The sequence below is a fragment of the Triturus cristatus genome, chromosome 7 (assembly GCF_964204655.1).
Source record: "Triturus cristatus chromosome 7, aTriCri1.1, whole genome shotgun sequence".
NCBI lineage: Eukaryota > Metazoa > Chordata > Amphibia > Caudata > Salamandridae > Triturus > Triturus cristatus.
This window is the reverse complement of record NC_140590.1, coordinates 713,495,701-713,515,623: the sequence shown is the minus strand read 5'-3', so window position 1 is coordinate 713,515,623 and position 19,923 is coordinate 713,495,701. Positions and strand designations below refer to the sequence as shown.

The 19,923-nt window shown below is 46.8% G+C and overlaps 1 long non-coding RNA gene across 1 annotated transcript in view; it reads left to right on the top strand.

The window, feature by feature from the left end:
* Positions 1-19,923, top strand: part of LOC146810395 (uncharacterized) — a 71,012-nt gene that overhangs the window by 23,763 nt on the left and 27,326 nt on the right. Inside the window, exon 2 of the long non-coding RNA XR_014966585.1 lies at positions 4,643-4,753. This is a non-coding gene — a long non-coding RNA (uncharacterized LOC146810395). The remainder of the gene's footprint in view (positions 1-4,642; positions 4,754-19,923) is intronic.

Below are 19,923 nucleotides of genomic sequence, written 5' to 3'. Positions count from 1 at the left end.
TGATAATGCGACATGGTGATATGGCACTTAAGGGCAAGTGCACCAATTACTATTCAGTACTGCTGTCGTTGCGGAGATTAAAATGAGCCACAAGTACACCAAATGTAGATCTAGAGCTCACAGCGAATTTTATGGATCTCGCCCCATGACGCAAGTGATTGTATTGCTTCAACTTCAGTCTGTCTTCCTTGTCTGTTTAAATTTTTCCTGTCCCTGTAAGTCTTCCTCATCAATTAACCTATAACAAAATCTTTGTGGTATGGAAAGCAGGGCTTTTCTCTGGTTTGATGATGCACAAATATGGCCAATCGACAAAAGCGCTTCAGGTGGTGTTGTATTAATTGCAACTTGTTCTTGGAGAGCTTGCTTCTTGTGGGTCAGCCTTCTAGGAAATTCTAACTGCCTCCCATCGTACCCCAAACAATTCCCGGTGAACCTCTGCAGAGCTGTTTTCTTACCATCCCTGCCCCTTAGATGGTCTTGCTTTTTTATCGCACCGAACCAGTTCTATTTTGCTATTTTTAGGTTTAGCCTGGGCAGCGCACGCGCTGCTCTGTTTGGCATTTTGTATTCAGTCTATGGGCTTCTTAACACACCCATCGCTTGTGGTTGGTTGGCCTGCCTTTTCGAAATTCCTTTACTGTGGCTGGTCGATAGTGTCCATCAGTCCGTCCCGCCTTTGGGTACTTGGTCCCGCCCAGGAGACGTCACAAATTGATCCTTTTGGTTGGCCATCTCTGGCCATCTGTTGCCTCCTTTGTTGCACCCCCTCCCTCATGTCATTGCAGCCGTCTTTCCTGCGCCGCTGCTTTTACTTGAAAGGGAGTTTCCCTGCACTTCTTTTTGTTGGCCATCTCTGGCCATCTGTTTCCTCCTCATTTGCTTTCCTATTAGGTTTCTGTTTCAACCAAAGCTCCACCTGGGTGCACAACTTCATTTTGCGGACCGTTCTAGCGCGATCTCGCCCCAAAGGCATTCAAGCACTTAATGTTTATTTTGTATCATTGTGCAGGCTCCCTTGTGTCGCTGCTTGTATTAGTATGTCGTCCGACCTTGCGCTTTGAGGAGACCTCCCTGCATTGCGGCATGCACAGGCTCTTTATTCACTTCCCAGAGTTTTTTTACTCCCCCCACATAAGAATCGCATGCAACGCTGCCGCATTTACACTGTGGGCACTAACAGATGCACACTCCCAGAAGAAATGTGCAGTGCGGGCTAAGGGCGCAAGGTACAGAAAGAACAACAAGCAATTCCGCCATAGTAATACAAAATGGGTGTTGCTTCGCCTCACCCCCCAATGTTGTTTTGTCACCCTCCCTCCCCGTGTTGCTTCGCTTAACACCCACCCTCCTTCGGTTGCTTCTGTCCCTGCCGTTGCTTGCCGTCCTCTGCCTTTATTTCCAAACCAGCCCACCCCAATTAACTGTCAGTTACTTTAAAAAACTGTTTTTAAGTGCCAGCACACATGGGGTGAATGTCTGCTTCTCTCATCACATCAGGTCAGTACAGCAGTATTTTGTACATAAAAGAAACAAACACACAATACAGAGTTCTTTGTTATTATGGTGGGAAGGGTAGATCTATTGCATAGGTAAAAAACAAACATTGGCATTTACAATGCCAATAGCTCCAACTACAACAAACGCGAGACCTATTGTATTTCCAATGCTCGTTCATAGATGTTAAAAGCGGTCAAAGAGACATTTTGTCCTAATTGCATCTATTCAGTCCGCTCCACGTGGCATGCTGTAGAATTGGAAAAGCGGTTGATGAGAAAAAACATCTATTGGGCAGCTTTCTGTACAAATGAGAGATCACCTTTGATGATCAACCCATACTTCCTCTATCTCTTTTCTAAGAATTCAGGCACCAATTACAATTACACAGGACATGTTTGGGCACGTGTTTGAGATTAAATTATATACAGTAAAGAAAAAATGGCACAATTATGCAAAAAAAGCTATTTAAAGGATTTCTGGATACCTTTTCCATCAACATGCACACCGACACGGCCACCCAGCAGGTTCTGCGGAGTGTTTTTCTCTGTTGAGTGTGTGGATCTGCAAGTATGGCCTATGGAAAATACGGTGTGTGCTAGAGATGTGTATTTGGCCCTAAATAATGACTAGCTTCTATACTATATAAATGTGGCCATAAAATTGGCCATCTTGCCATCGATTCCCGGTGTGAAAGGCACTTTACCATCCAACAATGGCCTGGGGCACTCTGCCCGTAGGCGGCCCTTAACCTTCTTTATCCATGGGTTTGGGAATCCTGCTACCCAAGTATTGACCCACTTTGGCTGTCGGAACCCAGTCTGCTGATCTAGGGTGGTTGTATTTGCTGGATCAAGCATTCCTTCTGGTTCTACTAGCTCCGGATCTCCTGAGGTAGGAGAAGAGTCCAGACTGGGACTTTTGGGGCCAGCCTCCAGCCTCCATGGCCTAGTGGGCCGTGGCTCATCTCAGTCTTGATCAGGGTCATCAATATCCTCCCCGCTGTCTATATCATCAGAGGGGAGGAGTATGCCTCCTTGAAGGGGGTTGGGCCAGGTATAATGGGGTCTAGTGAGTGCATAACATTTTAAGAATGCTTGTCTTAGTCGTTCAATGGCGTTGAGAGGAAGGGGCGATGCTCTCTTGGCTTTACCCTTAGTAGGCTCCTTGGGGACCTCCCTAGGTTCTAGTGGCCCCCATCGGGAGGTTGCACCTTTTGTAGTTCTGCCAGTAACAGTAGTTGCCTGCTCAGGGGTTCCAGGGCTACGGATATTGCCCATTGCAAGGATTCATCCACCATATCTACAAACTCTTCATCCAGGAGAAAGGGTATTGCCTCCTCCCCTTCCTGGCTTCTGGAATGGTTCGCTCTGGAGCAATATAATTTATATACTGGCAACTGGGGCCGAACAGGCTGTACTTGCGAGGTAACTGGCACTGTGAGTTCTCTATTAATCAGTGCCACTCAGGTACAAGTACCTGCACAGTGGTGAATCAACATTGGGTACACAGTGTAGTGAGTAGTTACTTGTCCTAGGACTTGGGCCAATCACAGCTGATATGCAACGTGCTGTGTTCACCCAGAAAAACAAAAGGCCCAGGGAACATAATGCGCAGCCGACATGCTACAGTTAAGCTGAGCACTAACCACTCAAATATCTGCCCAAAATCCATGTGCAATACATGTACCACAGGGAAAAACGGTCTGGAAACATTCGCAAACGCGGGCTGCTGTCCCTCCAACCCCGATGGGGTAAGGAGAGCGGGATGCGAGGCCCAAGCCTCTCCTGGTTGTAACTGCGCACTGCGGTCCAGCTGAGACAGGTTTGTGTGGAAAAAGAGAAGGCAAGGAAAAGTGCCTGGTAAACCTCTCCAACCGATCGTGGACCATGTTCACGTTGAAAGGAGACCTTCGCACCAGCAAAGGCAGAACACCCTCGGGCTACTGCTCAATGTTCTATAGAAATCGGATACACACAAGCAACCTAAGTATAAAAGTATTCACTACCAAAGGCACTTATCTGGCTGCTGTGCCCCTCAGAACGAGGAAGTGCTGTTCCCTAAGGATACTCTTAAGCAGTGACCGGTGCATCTGATTGGTGGATGTTCATCTTCATCGCTTGGATTTATGGGAGTTCGAATCCTTTGCATGAAAGTAATCTGTTTTTGTTAATAAGACTGCCGAGCTAATTAAATGATGAAAGTAAAGCAAAATCTGAGCCTCCGGTCCATCCATACAATTATTTTTAGTTATCTTTTCCGTGAGATTAACAGTTACAGACGTTACAAACATTGATTGGGACAGTTTCAGAGAGAAGTGTGCTCCGTCACTGTAGATGGAAGAGGTGTACGGTGGGGCTGTCTCTTGAGAAACTGCTCTGGTTGGTCGAAACACTTCATCATACCAATCCACGCAGAATGGTGAAACAGCAGGAGGTTCAATAGCGATGCAAAAGCATGTTGACATGATAGGTGTTTCACACAGCTCACGAGCCTCAAGGTCATGTTTTTGAAATAATCTTCTGGGTTTCCATAGACTGCAAACTAGATGTCCACACTGGATTATCAATACATCCTGTACTGCTGTCTCCTCTTCTTTTGTGAAGGTGCAAACCCTTCAAGGTATAAAACACATTAATATGACCATTTTAAAACTACCTGTGTTCACCTTAGAATAGGTCAGCTGGCTTTAAAAGAACCATGCCCCTTTAATACTAGTGAGAGAAAAGACGGGGGCACAGGCTGTACCCTTGTAATCCTAGTATGAGAATTGTGGATGAATAAAATATGCAGTTTTACACTTAAGGCTTTATATGCGCTTCACATCTTGATCTTCTCTGAGACTTCTATTTTCACTTTGCATGTATGCACTGGTGCCTGTCCACTGGCCTTACCTGACTAATTTTAATGAAGCAACTTGAATTAGTAAAGCATCGATTATGACATAAAAGGTCACTCTCACTTCATTATACACCTTTAGAGATGGCTTCGAGCAAGCAGGTAGACCGGGAATTAGTAATTCCCAGCACTTTAATCTGGCATTTGCGACAAGCCATTTTTCCATGCTGTGAATGTTAATGTAAAAAGGATTGTTGTTCACACTTTAGCTTCAACTGAATGTTTAAACTGTGTGCTTGTCTTGTAGGCCATATCCTACGGAAAGTGTGTTGCTGCCACAACAACAGGGAAAGCGGAGTTGCAAAAAGATGCGTGTGCAAAGCAATTTGAAGCACTGAAGAACTGTTTTAAAAAAGCCGTATGTGAATTTAGTTTTACTTATTTGTAGTCCTTAAAATCATTTCATTAAAACTCATCCTTAACTATTTCTTGTATGTGAAAGATTGCCAATATGTTTCTAGGAAAGTGGTGTTGGTTTTATAAATTATTATGTTTCTGCAGTATTACCATCAGAAGTCAATTTAGTGTCTGGAAGTAAGGAAAGTATTGGCCTACACCAGAGTGTCCACATGTGATTTTCAGGACTGTCATCACACAAGGTTTTATGACATCATCATGACGTTATGTACACTGAATGAAGAGGAGTAATTTATGTAGCTGGGAGTAATTCTAAAATCCTGTTCTCATTATGACTTCTGGTGACCCTTTGCCTTTGTGTGTATCAACAAACCTAAACCGTTCTAAAATCTTATGTCAGTTTGTCACTTTATATTTTGACCAAATAATGGCAATCAGAAAACTGTAGATGAAGTTCTTCGTTTGTCCAAAAATACCAATATGTTTGCAGCTTGTGCTTAGTGTACATTTTTTGGCATCTAGAATTGGCCCCAGAAAATAATGAGTTTCTTTTCTTCAAGTTTTCTGTTCTTGGGTACATATGTATGTGCTCTGGGGTGATTGTAATGATTCATTGTTAAGTCACAATGAAGACCACTATGCCCTGGTACACAGACTCTACCTTTGATTAATTGTTTTGCCATTGAGTTTGATGTCCGTTCAAATGCTTCAGAGGAGAATAATAAATTTGCCCGAAGTTTCCTTTGAGAATTCAGAAAAGCAGCAGTGACTGATACAGTGAAATGTTTTTGACGCAACAGGCTTCTGGAACCAGCTGTCGGATTTTGAGACTTATTAGAATTACTACAGTCAATTTTACACTCTGTGAATATGTAAAATACCTCACAGGGTCTGCCCCTGGTGCAACATGCACTAACTTGGAATGAACACTATGTCGTGTTTATAAAATACTGGTTGTTGAGGTCAATAGTTAAAAATTCACTTGGCTCATCATGATTTGAAGCTTCATTTTTAATGGAGAATACAACAGCCAACACGTTTTGTGAGGTAAGACCATTTATACTAATTATCGCTTTGTCAGGGAATATTTAACAATCTCGTTTGTGTTTTTAATTCATTACATAATATACAATGAAACAACAGTTATGCCTGAAGAAGGAAAGGGGCAAGGATGGATGGGTTAAAGTCAAAGAAGAGAACAAGAGATTTTAGCTAACCTGAGGTTTGTGAACCTTTGACTTTCTTGTTCCTGCCGATCGCCCCTCTGGCATTTCCTCTGTGGTGGGACTCTTCGTTCATTGGAACTTGGACATGAACTCCGCCTTCTGGGACCTTTCGGCCTTTTCTTTGACCTCTAAGTCGCAGTCAAAATTTTTAGAGGACCTGTTGAAAACCTCTTCCATTAAGGCTTTAAGGTGTCGTCCTTACAAGGCTCACAGGACTCTGTGAGCTGTTAGGTAGGAGGTGCTACATGCCCTGTAGTCGGGGGTGGCACATTTTTGGTTTCTGGGAAGCTTTGTCATAATAATTAAGGTGCACTAATCAATGCTCCTTTTTTGACCATAAGAGGTTATCCTATCCTCAATTTACTGCCCCCTGTCTCTTCAAAATTATTCTTCCCGTTCTCAGTATTGGATTTGTCATAGTTTTACATGGTTGAATCATTCCCCGTTGTCGAAGTGGGAGTCCTACGGTACCATAATAAAGCAGTATGTATCACTATCACAGCCTATAATGGCAATGAAAAAGCTAGTTTAATAGCCTATCCATGTCCTTTATTGCAAAAGGACCAGACTTGAACTATAACCAATCAGGCGATAGCACCCTCTAAAACAGCCCCAACAGAAGCAGAGTCCCTCAGATTTTCTACTGCACGTCGTGTGAAGAGAGCTTCCCTGAGCTCTGCTCAGTTTCTTCAGCTATTACTTCTTTTTGGATCATCCAAGTTTATATTTCATGTTTCATTTCTCTGACCCTGGCACTAATGTCAGAGTAGCTGAAAATAAGGTAATGAATATGCCTAACCTTTTCCTCAAACTCTCACGTTCAGAGAGATGAGGCTATTATTGGGACTACAGAAACTTAAATCTGTCACTTCTGATGAGGACAGAGAGGATTCTTTTACCTCATAGGAGAGGTCAAAAAGTGTGGTCGTGCCAAGGATCTCCAGAGGGCGCGCAGAAAAGCCATAAAAAAGAGTTACCATGAGTCTTGATAAGGCACTTCTCACAGAGAGAGGGAGAGAGATAATTCGGAAAAAACGTCATCAGAGGCAGACGCTACAGTTTCCTCTTCAGTCCTGACACTACATCGGGTAAACCCTCATAACCTGACAATGAGGCATCTACGTCAAAACTGCCGTCAAAATCATCGATCTACCATGGCATTGTCTATGACAGTCATCTACGCTTGCCTCATCTATGATGGTCTAGGACAGTCTTGTGTACGACGGTTGTCTACGACAGCCTCGTCTACAATGGTCGTCTACAACAGCCTCGTCTTCGACGGCCTCATCTACGACAGCCTCGTCTCTGATGATCATCTACGAGAGCCTCGTTTACGATGGTCGCAGACGACGGTTGTCGAAGACACCCTCATATACGATGGTCGTCTACAATGGCCTCATCTATGACGCTCATCTACAACGGCCTTGTCTACGATGGCCTCATCTACGACTATCATCGACGACTGCCTCATCTGCGAATGGCCTCCTCTACGACGGTCAGTCTATGATGGCCTCATCTGCGACGTTCGTCGACGTCGGCCTCCTCTAAAATGGTCATCTACGACAACCTTATCTAAGATGGCCTCATCTACGAATGGCCTCCTCTATAAATGGCCTCCTCTACGGTTGCATCATCTACGATGGCATCGTCTATGACAGTCGTCTATGACAGCCTCTTCTACAACGACCTAATCTGTGGCGGTTCTCTGACGGTTGTCTGCAACTACAGCCTCGTCTGCGATAACCTTTCCTACGATAACCTTACCTACAATAACCATGTCTATGAAGGCCTCGTCTATGATAGTCATCTACGACAGTCTCGTCTACGATGGTCATCTTTGACAGACTCGTTTACGATGGCCGCAGACGACTCATCGAAGACACCCTCATCTACGATGGTCGTCTATAATGGCCTCCTCTTTGACGGTCGTCTACAGTGCCCTTGTCTACGATGGTCATCTTCAACAGCCTTCTACGATGGTCGTCGACGACTGCCTCATCTGCGAATGGCCTCTTCTACGACGGTCAATCCATGACACCCTCATCTGCGACGTTCGTCGACCTCAGCCTCATCTAAAATGGTCATCTACGACCGCCTTATCTAAGATGGCCTCGTATATGAATGGCCTCGTATATGAATGGCCTCGTATATGAATGGCCTCGTATATGAATGGCCTCGTATATGAATGGCCTCCTCTATATGAAGGACCTAATCTACGATTGCATCATCTACGATGGCATCGTCTGACGCTCGTCTTCGACAGCCTCTTCTACAATTGCCTCATGTATGTCGGTTCTCTAGGACGGTCGTCTACGACTACAGCCTCGTCTGTTAGAATCTTACCTACGATAACCATGTCTATGATGGACCCGTCTATGATGGCATCATCTACGACGGCCTCGTCTGCGGCGGCTTCATCTATAACTGCATCCTCCACAACGAAGGCCTCATCGGCGACCAACATTGTCAAAGTCCGCCTATTCGTCTACATCCACCTTAGTTCTCAGACCCCAATGTTGGTTCAAGGCCACTACATTTAGAACCTGAGGTGCGACTATTTTTACCTTACCATGGAGATGCTCTGTTTGGCAAGCACGTTGACGACGCCTTGCTAGTAGTCAAGGCTGACTCTGACACCTCAAGATCTTTTGGTACATTCAATTTCGAAATAAGCACCCTTTAGAGGCACCCGTGAAAGAGATACTCCTCTGTATCAAGGAGGATACCAGAGGAATCAGTCTTAGCAACGCTATCCATAGCCCTTTAGCTAGCTTACCTACTGTGACAATGTTTTGGTGCGGCTTACGTTATCCAGTGGGAGCAACAGTTCCAAAATTTTGTAATCTATGGTGGGAAATAGTTTCGGACAAATAAGTCCTGGATCTCAAAATATATGGTCAGATGTTAGAGTTCACCCAAATTCAGCCCACCACTCCACCAAACAAGAGCACCCCCCCTTATCTGCTTCGGAGGGGAGTGCTAGCTACACTAACTAAAGGTTCTATGGAGAAAGGCTTGCATTCTCAGAAAGGAACAGGCTTCTATTCTCCTTTTTTTTTTTTTTTTTTTTTTTTTTTTTTTTTCTTTATAGACACAAAAACAAAGGATTGACAATTCATTATAGACCTCCGGAAAGTATTTCCAAAACCAATAATGTTATGTGGTCACCCTTACCAACACCGCATGACGGCTCTGAATTTACAGGATTTATACTTCCACATTTCCTCCCACGTATCAAAATTCTCCCATTTGTCTTCAGATTAACTTCCTACATTTTATACCTACTGCAAAACCCTGTGTCAGCTTTTTTGAGGACAGGGGGTCTTCAGGTATTCCCCTACCTCGGCAAATGGTTGATAAAAGCACCAATGGCATTTCAGATGCTTGACTAAAGTTGTTTCACAAACTAGGTCTCTGATAATTCTCAAAGAGATCATCAACTCATCCATCTAAGAAGATTGTGTTCCTAGGCCCCAACACTAGACACTGTCGAAGACAAAGACTTTCTACCCCAAGCCAAGCAATGACCGCTCTAGGAACTGGCTCTCAAACTAAAAACAAAAAAAAGAATTCAGTGCATCTGTTCAATAAGCTTCTTGACATCTGGCCTCAGCAATCAATATGATCCCTCTTGTGCACCTGAAAATTAGACTCTTACAGGAACAGCTACAAAAACAATAGATTCAAACAGCATGGCTCCTAAATTCCATGAATTCAAAGATCTCAATGTTCCTCAGGACTGCAGGTGTATTCTCTCCGAGTCAAGGCGGAAGCCACGATAAAGACATGTAAACTGTAATGGAAACATTTCTGCCTATGGCGCCAAAAATAAAACCTACATCCTCTATTAGAATAATCTGGCAGATAACTACCCTACCTCCCCTTGTTTGCTCCATTATGGTTTGTAAATGTCTGTTAACCCCTTCGCCGCGGGGCAAATTCCACCGCGGTGCGAGAGGGGGCGGGGTTGGGCGTGGTGCTCCCGTACTCAGGACGTCCCCCGGCCGTCATAAATCACGGTGGGCGTGTGCTCATGACGGCCGGGAGCCGTCCGAACTCCGCCCACTGATTAATTCTGTTGCAAAGGCAGGGAATTAATACCACGTGGGCGGAGCGGCAACGTTCGGACGGCTCCCGGCTGTCATGAGCAGATGCCCACCGTGACTCATGACGGCCGTGAGCCGTCATGAGCACTCAAGGAGTTAAGGTACGGCTTGCAGCAATATCAAGATGTAGATGCTCATTACATTTTCTCTCTTTCTGCTCTTGCAGACTCATCAAACAGTTTATAAAAGAATTATTCAGAGTTTTATCTCCAGTAATGTCTCTTCAAATAGAAGGTTGCCTTGTTACTAGCGCTCACTCCGACCAGAAGGGTAGTGGAGATAGAGGCTTTTTCAACACAAGAACCTTCTTGAACCTCCGCAATTGAGTACATCTCAGAACCAATCCAAAGATGTATTCCCAAGGTTCCTTTATATTTTGACTCTATGAACCTATATTTTGGACTTTCTTTCAGAATCCAACATAACCAGCTGAGAGGTCTATTCATATACTATGATATGATATTTAAAATTCTACTTGCATCGCGGTAAACAATTCATGAGAAGTGACCAACTGTTGGACTCAGAGGGACACACTCGTAAGTGTGCCCCATTTAGAATGGCAACCATCGCTCGACGAATTTCAGCTGCAATCCAGTTCTGCCACTCAAAGGGTGGCACGTCCCTCACAGCGAAAACCAGGGTGTAGGCAACTGGGGCAGAGTCCACCTCAACTACTTTGTTTGCGGAAGTGCCTCTGGAAAAGATATGTCGTGCTGCGACTTGGAGGAGAGTGCATATAATTCATGCAGCTTTATAACCTGGAATCGGCACAGTGCAGTCGTGCTTCAGTTAGATAGTTTTTACTATACCACTTATTCAAACAAGGGGAGCCCCTTTTGGTTGTATGTGTTTGCTTTTGTATTTATGCAAATTTTAATGTTTGGTATAAATATATATTTCTATATTAATTTATTAAATTGCATATGAATGTTATGTATATATTTTCTACCCACCCTCCGCTGTTTGAGCTAATATTACAGTAACTGCTTGCTATTCTGATTCAAGCATGTTAATCTATGAAATATCCAATACTGGAGAAGAAAATAAGTTACTTACCAGTAACTGCATCTCTCCAGTATTGGTATCTTTCGTAGATTCACATGGGACCCACCCTCCTCCTCTTAGTGGCTTCTCTTATAGCTCTGGATTATTTATTCCCACTTGTGCTTGAAAATCTGTGGGACTCAGTCTCTGTTGGGAATGTTCTTGAGGGTGCTGTCGCCTTATTGGTTCTAGCTCGTTTGGTCCTTGTTCAAAAAAAGACATAGGCTATTAAACTGACTTTTTTTTATTGCCATTATAGGCTATGATAGTGATACATACTGCTTTATTATGGAACCGTGGGACTCTCACTTTGACGGGGAATGATTTAAGTATGTGAATCTATGAATGATACTAGAGAACTGCAGTTACAAGTAAGAAACTTATTTTATTATCCAGCTCAGAGTATGGGTAAGAGAAAGCACCCTTCTACTTTGGCTAAAGCTAAACCCACAGGAAAAACAAGTTAATGTATAATGAACTACATTAAAAGGTGGCATGAGGGTAACTGAAAAGCAAACTCTTGTCCATCTGTACTGAGGGTATGATAGTACCTCTAACCCAGGTTTATCCTCCAGTACTAGACATTGACTCTGATAATTCCCCCAGTGTCACAGTGGCGAATGAACCTGAAAAGAGAGAGAATGGATGTGTTCAAAATATTTTAGATTACATTTCTCTGTCTGACCCCACTCGCAACCACCTCCAAAACATTCTAGGACCCCTGGGGTTGACTTAAAGATGCAGACCTAAACCCTGTGAAGGAACACAACTCTTTCCCCATCTTTCCCCATCTTCCCACATCCCCTTGAACAGTGAGTCAGCTATAGGATTGACGGGCAAGATATCGGATTTTCTTGACCTACTCCCTGAAGCGACACCCTTAGTGATAATTCTGGCCAATGTTCCAATTCAACCAGCAATAGAAAATGAAACGTAGGCTCACAGAGAAATAAATCCCTGAATTGGGCCGGTAGCAAAACCGATCGAGCAGGGGCCCTTCTTCAATGGCGTAGCTCGGCCTTAGGCTCCCCGCATTTGCCGCCCACGGCAGCGTGATCAAAGAGTTGGGAGGGGGGGTTAGTATTGGCTATAAATGTGGCTGCGACACCCGCAATTGAGACCTGCGAGGGAGGGGTGGGCAAGCCACTGCCACCAAAACTCATGCTCCCGGGGGCGGTCCACCCTCACCGCCGTTCTTGCTGACATAAAGATGGTTGGAAGAGTAAAATGATTTGGAAGGGACTGCAAGGACTACCGGGAGACTGTGTGGTTTTGTCTTTTAAAACTCTATGCCTGTTGAAACTATTCTGTATAGAACCAGTCCTAGAATAGCTCACACCGACTGATATTTCCTTCCAGTATGACCTGACAGATTATCTCTCCTCCTGACCCTGCATAGACCGACCTATTCTAGGACCGTTGTAAACTTCAAAAGAAACTACTGATGTATGATCTCCTTACGCCCTGAGGAAGCCACAGGCTGAACCAGCCACCTTTTGGGGGGTGAAACACGCGTTGGCGGCTGTCTCTCTGTGTTTGTATTGCGTTTTTGAATAACTCTAAAGAAGAAAGAGTCTCTTTGAAGAACACTGGATTCAAGAGAAAGGATCACAGAAAGATTATAAACACTTTTACCTGCTCTGGCATTTCTTTTCAGGGCCCTCTACTGATCCTGGTCTTAGAGGCATGCTGCAGCGTAGGTTTTTTTCAAAGCTGGTCAGAGTCACTTATTGTTCCAATTTATAAGAAGGGCGACCGTCTTAATCCTGCCTGCTATCGTTCGAGCTCATTCCTAACTTCGCTAGTATAGGTAGTTGGCCGCATCATTTTGAATGGATTACAGGAACTGGCAGAATCCAACAAAATCCTCTCAGATTTACAATATGGAATTTGTACTCGCTTGGGGACGATTGAGCAGGGACTAGATCTTAATCTTTTAATTAGGAAGTACCCCAGACGCAATGGGGTAACACGTTTTTAGCCTTTGTAGGGCTATCCTCTGCATGTGACTGTGTTAGCCACGATAAGCTGTGGACCATCATGATAGACCTTGGAGTCGATCCACCCATAATACAGTTCCAGAGGGAACTGGTCTCTGAGAGTTGGGCTATGGTTATAGTGTTAAGGGAGAGTGCACCTATCCGTTTAGCATAGAAAGGGGTGGGTCAGACATGGTTGCGTACTTGCACCCTTTCAGTTTACATTGTACGTAAACAGTCTGGGAAATGTGGTAGTAAAACTTTTTAGAGACAATCATCTCCCGATCCCAGCCCTTCTCCAAGCGGATGATGTCATGCTCATGTCCCGTACCCCACTAGGATTGCAGCGTTTAATCACTAATTGTGTTACTTACATGCAGGATTTAGGCTTACCAGTTAATTTAAGTAAAACGTTTATCGTGAAGTGTGGGAGAAGGTCCCTGAAGTGCTGTGATATGATTGGTGGCACAAAGATCTGTTTTATCTCAACCTTTTCCTATCTGGCCATCCTATTTAATAAGGAGGGTTCGGAAGCACCTCATCCATATGACGAAGTTCCATTTTATAAAAACTATTACAGCTTTGATCAAGTTTTCTTGTCTGAGTTAAGTTCCCTACTCTCTCAAATTATTTTTTCATGGAAGGCTATTGCCAGTCCATTTAAAACATGAACTGGAAACCCCATTGGTTCATGTTTATCCATTTGATTCCACACAAGGCTTCAGTCAGATAATTACTGTGTTATCCACTTTTGAAACTAATGGAACTAATGGAAACTATCAGTCCTCTCGCATTTTTTCATTATTAACTCATCTTATTCTGGCACTTGCACAGAAAATTTATTTGTAAAAGAACTGTGGAAACTGACATTCTTTTTGTAAATATGAACTTAAAAAAATTATTTCACTATACTTTGAGATGTCTTTTAATTCACTGATAGCTTATCATGGCCCAGGAATTGTGACGAGGATTTGTTGACTAATTAAATATTAAAACCAATTACTTCTCTAAATATGTAATTTCAGAAAATTGCAATATTATTGTAAGTTTTGAATGCCATATATTGATTACAGTTACTGCAATGAGTGTGATTGGTCAACAGCAGGTCGTTCACCATATTCTTACCTTGCGTCAGCCACATTCTTACCTTGCTATGATGTTCATCTTCTACTCTAGAATATTATGCCCTACATTTAAAACCGATTATTATCGATGGATATAGTGTCTCTATTATGTAATAGTATTGTTCAAGTAAGTTGATTCATGTAATTTTCATTTATAATGTGTTGTGATTTTTCATATAGTCTGTTTTTTGTCTTCTTGCATGCATTTTACCTGTCTCTTGCTCTCATTCGTCTACTTTAACACATCTTACCTCACTTATTCCTTCCTTTTTGTTTAATTGTTGCTTCACTATACATTATGTATATACATTAATAATAGAAATGACATTGGTGAACATCTGATAGGCCCTGAAGAAGCAATAATTTATATGAAAGCTCTTTAGTCCCAAAACACGCGCTGACCATTGTTTTTTTCTATATTAAACGTCACATGTTTCAAATCCTAAAGAGGTATATTAATTTTTAATTATTGACTTCAACAACCAGTCCATGTTGTACCGCTTCCTTTCTTCATGGAACTATGCCAAATGTAACCTTTGTTTGCCCAGAGATCACCATTTATCAAAACAAGTGGTGGGTGGAGTGGGAAGTTGTAAATGAGGTTTGCTCGCCTTCCCAAAGCCTGATTTTCAAAAACAAGAGGGAACCATCATTCAATCTGCCTATCCCTCCTCTACAACAGCCTGGGCGAATCTCATAGGGTGATTAAAAGGACTCCCACTGGAGCCTCCAGTGGCATGCTTCATCATTGAGTACTCATCTAGATGCCTAGTGTTTCTAGGTGGGCTCAACCATGCAAACCAAGGGAGCTCTTTGGTTGTTAGAGGGATCCTTAAGTTAAAATTGTGCAAGGTGTCCCCAAGAAATGTTATTGTTCGGGGCCCCTTGACATGGTTAAACCTGTAGGTGGGGAGACTTTATGAGGAAACTAGTATCCTCTGTCCCTTGGTCTACATTTTGTAGCCATCTGATCAACGCCTCACTGGGTTACTTGGCTTTCTTCCGGACTTCACACAGATCCCACTTCAATGATCAATATTATCTGTGCACTGTAAAGTGTGAAAACTCCTTCACAAAAATCATGCCCTCCATACATACCAACCTATTTGGTCACACTCTTGTTTTGCTTTTCTATTAAAAATTCTCCTATTGTAGCTCTATGGGGTTAGAGAGGTGGGTCCGGACCTTGTAGTCACACATTTCAAAGATACTCGTCCCGACACTTAACCTATTAGTTTCTCTCTCACCACAGATAATTATGAACATTGCAGTGGGATCTTTGTGAGGTCCTAAAGAAACTCAAGTAGCCTGGCGATGTGTTGGTGAGATGGCTGAAACCTGTTGACTAAGGGACATAGGGGAATACTAGTTTCCCCATATCAGGTCCCCACCTACAGCTTTGAAACTTGTCAAGGTGCCCCTAACAATAACATTTCTGGAGTTCCCCAGTGTTAATACTGTCTCCTGTCCTCTTCAACCTTTCCACCTTTACATAGATCCATTTAGTGCTTCACTCGCAGAGAACAACATCAAGATTCTCCAATAAGTGGATGATGCACAACTCTACTTGAAACTCTCCTCTGCTTCAGAAATCCAACTCCTCAAATACAGCGTACATATTATCCAGATGTGGATGCCCATCCCCTGCTTGCACCTGAACCCAACCAAGACTGAACTTTTGTTATTTTCCAAGAACAACAAACCAGATACAGTACAAAGCTGCCTCAGTGACATGGAACCCCAACTTTCATTGAATGCCGAGCCATTAGGATACAACCTGAACACCACCAAAAGGAACATATTGACAAAAAAAAGACAAAGATGGTCTGTACCAACGTTCCCCTCTAATGAAAGTAAAACTATTTCTTTTGGAAAGGTACTTTAAAACTGATGGGCAAGCCTTTATACTATTGCATCAAAACTGATGTTCAAGCGAAATGTCACAGCACATCTCATCCAAGCCCTGCAGAAATATGATCACATCTGTCCCATCCTGATGGAACTGCATTGAGTCCACTTGCCCACCTGCAGTAACTTTAAAACCAGCTGCATCATTTACATAGATCACGACCAACACCCACTCTTATCTTGCAGGCAACCTCACCATCTTTGGTTGTTCTTGGCACACCCTCAGCCAGGACACCTTCAGAATGTAGACTAAAGGCCCGATTCTGATCTCGCTAGGAAATCCCTCAGTACGACTCTGATCCGGATGACTTTCGGAGCGAGACATGCTCCGGGACTCTGAACGAGCGAGCCTGATGCTGCTGTAAGCTTACAGACTCAATTTGCATGGCTCCCATTGAACTCTATTGGAGCCCGTGCACAGACGCGTACACAGGTTCCCATAGCAGAAAAGGGGTGGGCTTTGGAAAAGTGTACATCCTGTGGTGGGCACCCAATGGTGCCCGCCACACTGTGCATGCCTGGAACGGGAGGGGGGGGGGCTCATGGGCACACCCCTGTGACCGATTCAGAGGGCCCCGGGTGAAGGCGGGCCGCTTCGGCCCCCCGTGAATTATGCTTCCGACAGCCGTTTAGTCTAACTGGGTCCGAGGCGTAGCAGCTGTCAGAATCGTGCATCGTACTCGCTCGGTCGGAATTCGGCTCCATAGCACGGCACGATTCAGCTACGAACGGGTCGTGCGGACAGGTTTGGGTCCCAGACACGATTCGGTCGGCTCGTATGCGATCCACCCATCGTACTTGGTCATTCAGGTTTGTGTATGATTCAGTCGTAAACAAGGGCTACAAATCGGATCCTAAAAAGTGAAAAAAAGCAAAAAGAGCAAGCCATTTCCATATATGCTCCCAGGATCTGGAACACCATCCCTGTATCCATCAGAACTGCCCCAACACTACACCAATTTAGGAAAAGAATTGAAACCTCCTCTATTTAAAGAACACTATATCACAGTGCATAAACAGGGGGGCGTGGCTAAGATGGCCGCCGCGACGGACGCGGCTTACTGAGGCTCCGAGATCGGGCTTTCACCTCGCCTGTTCTCGAGGAGCCTGGGGGCGATCTACAAACCTCTGAGGCTGCCCTGAGGTGCGGGGAGTCCAGTGCTGGCGACACGATCGTGGAACGGCACCTGGGTGCCAGAACTCTGAGGCGGGAGCTGATCGGGCGCGGACCGCAAAATGGCGCCCGCCCGGCTCCGCCGCAACCACTGCTGACCTAGGAGCCCGGGGCCGGAGCGCTGGAAGTGGAGATCCCGCTCCCCGCAGGGGCCGGCTGACTGCCTTGGGAGCGGATTGCCCGGAGTGAGGGCGCTGCGGTGGCGAACCACGGGTTCTGGTGCCTCGTGGGTGCCGGGGAGCCCCCCATAATATCCCCCCCCTGTGTGGCGGACATTGGTGGAGAGCCGGGGCGCCACCGAAGCTGCGAAGGGGTGAGACCCGACGAGGGGTGCTGTGGACGCAAACATTGGCCGGCGGGGACTGACGCCGCTGTCGACCGGCGCGGCAGGAAGGTGACCGGAGGGAGACCGAGACGTGGCCGTGCAGTGAGGCATTGGAGGCTGTGGTGCAGGTGGGCCCGCGCAGCGGTGCACCGGTCTGAAAGCGGCGCCGGGGGGGCGACTCCCACGTGGGGAGGCCTCCGGTGATGGCTACGGAGACGTCTGCCTGACTTTAAGATGGCGGCCGAAGGCATCCTGGCACAGTGACTTGGGAGGTGGAGCGACGAGAACATAGAGTGTTGCGCGCCAGTTCTTGAGGCCCGGGGGTGCTGCCCGGATCCCGCACTAATAGCAGCGACCCCCCCCGGGGGCCTGTCCGGAGTATAGGGGAGACGGTGAGAGATCCACGAGGAGCTGAAATCGACTCAGTCTCCCAGGCAGAGTACTGCTGATTCGGCGGCGAAGTCTGGCCCGGGGACACGTGGAGGAGGGCTCTGGCCGCAGGTGAGCGGGGACTGGCAACGGCGCCGTGGGAGACCTCTACTGCTTGAGCGGCTGCTTTGCCCTTCGCGGCCCTACCTGCCCCGCAAGCGATACGGCCCGGCAGCGACGCCAGTTGAAGACGAGTAGCGGCGGAGCGTCGGGGGGGCTCAGGGCCAGCCACGACCACACCTAGCCCGGACGCTGCGCCCGTTCCGCGTCTGCAAAGGCCCTCCTGGTGGGCACCATGGGCAAGTCCAGGTCGGTGCTGTCGACCCCGGGGGCAGCGTCGGGGGTCCCGGCCGGCACGCGTGGAGGGGCCCCGGTGGCCGCAGGATCGAATGGGGAGCCCTCCTTGTCGACCAAGCTGGATCAGGTCCTGGAGGCGATTAAACAGTCGCGGCTCTCCTTGGAGCAGCAGTCGGGCACCCTAACTACGGACGTCAGTCTCCTCCGTGATGACCACCGTTAACTAGCGGATAGAGTCACGGACAACGCAAAAGCGGTCGCCGACATTCAACCTATGGTGGACACACACCGGGAATCGATGCACGCTTTGACGAGCCGCATGTCCGCCATGGAAGAACGCGTTGACGACCTGGAGGGGCGGTCTCGACGCTGCAACATTCGCGTCCTAGGGCTGCCGGAGGGAATTGAGCGGGCGGATGCGGTGGAGTACGTCGAAACCTGGACTAAATCGTTCACCCCTGGCGAAGACCGCACGGCCTACTTCTCTGTCGAGCGGGCGCACCGCTTGCCGGCTCGTCGGCCGCAGCCGGGAGCCCCACCTCGCCCGATGCTGGCCAAGTTCCTCCACTTCAGGGACCGGGACGCGGTGCTACGGGCGGCCCGGCAGGCGGGCCCGCTACGCATCGAGAATAAGACTGTCATGATCTTTCCCGACTACTCGCGTGCAGTCCAACGACAACGGGCGTCCTTCCTGGAGGTGAAACGGCGCCTTAGAGCAGAAAACATCCAATACTCTCTCCTATTCCCGGCCCGCCTGAAGATCATCCACGGCGGTGTCACCCATTTCTTCGCGGCGCCGGAGGAGGCGCACGACTGGGCGGACCAGAACTGTACGGTGGGCCGGCGGACCGGGAGTCCTCAAGAACAGTGAGCGACTGTGGGAGGGGACACAGGAGGCAGCGCTCGCGGAGATGACACCGCCCGGGTACCCCCGGGGGGCCGCCACACACTTTGGGATCACCGGACTTGGAGCAGATCGTCCAGGAACGGCGCCAGGCCCTCAAGGCGGCGGCGGGCCTTTGCCCGGCCTCCCCGGCAACGGACCTGGAGCGTGCCCCCCCATGTCTTCACGTCTGAGGAGGAAGAGGACAGTGAGGCGACACAGTCCGGAATGGACTCGGGGGTTCTGCCTTCAGTCACCCTGCGAACAGCTGGCGATCTGATATGACTAGCTCTGTATAGAGGACCACACAGCCGCAGCGTAGGGTGATATTCCCCACACCGTGCATTTGCCGGCCCGGCGCTCCTGGCGTTTCCCCGTTGCCTCGGGCACTTTCATCCCCTGCAGCACTCGCATTGCTCCAGTGGCTAGCTATAGATCTTGCACATAGCCCGCTTGTAGAGCCTTCAGCAGCCGCCAGCCGACCCCCCCCCCCCCCCTTCACAACTAGGTTCATGCTCTCATGCAATTCGGGAGTCAGTTTGGACGTATCGTGCTTGGCGATATGTCCCCCGTGTTGGGGCAAGTTATGTTTGCCTCACCCTAGTTACCCCTTCCTTTCCTACGCACACCTTCTGCACTATGTCCCTACCCACGCGCCGCTGAGCTGCTGCGTTGA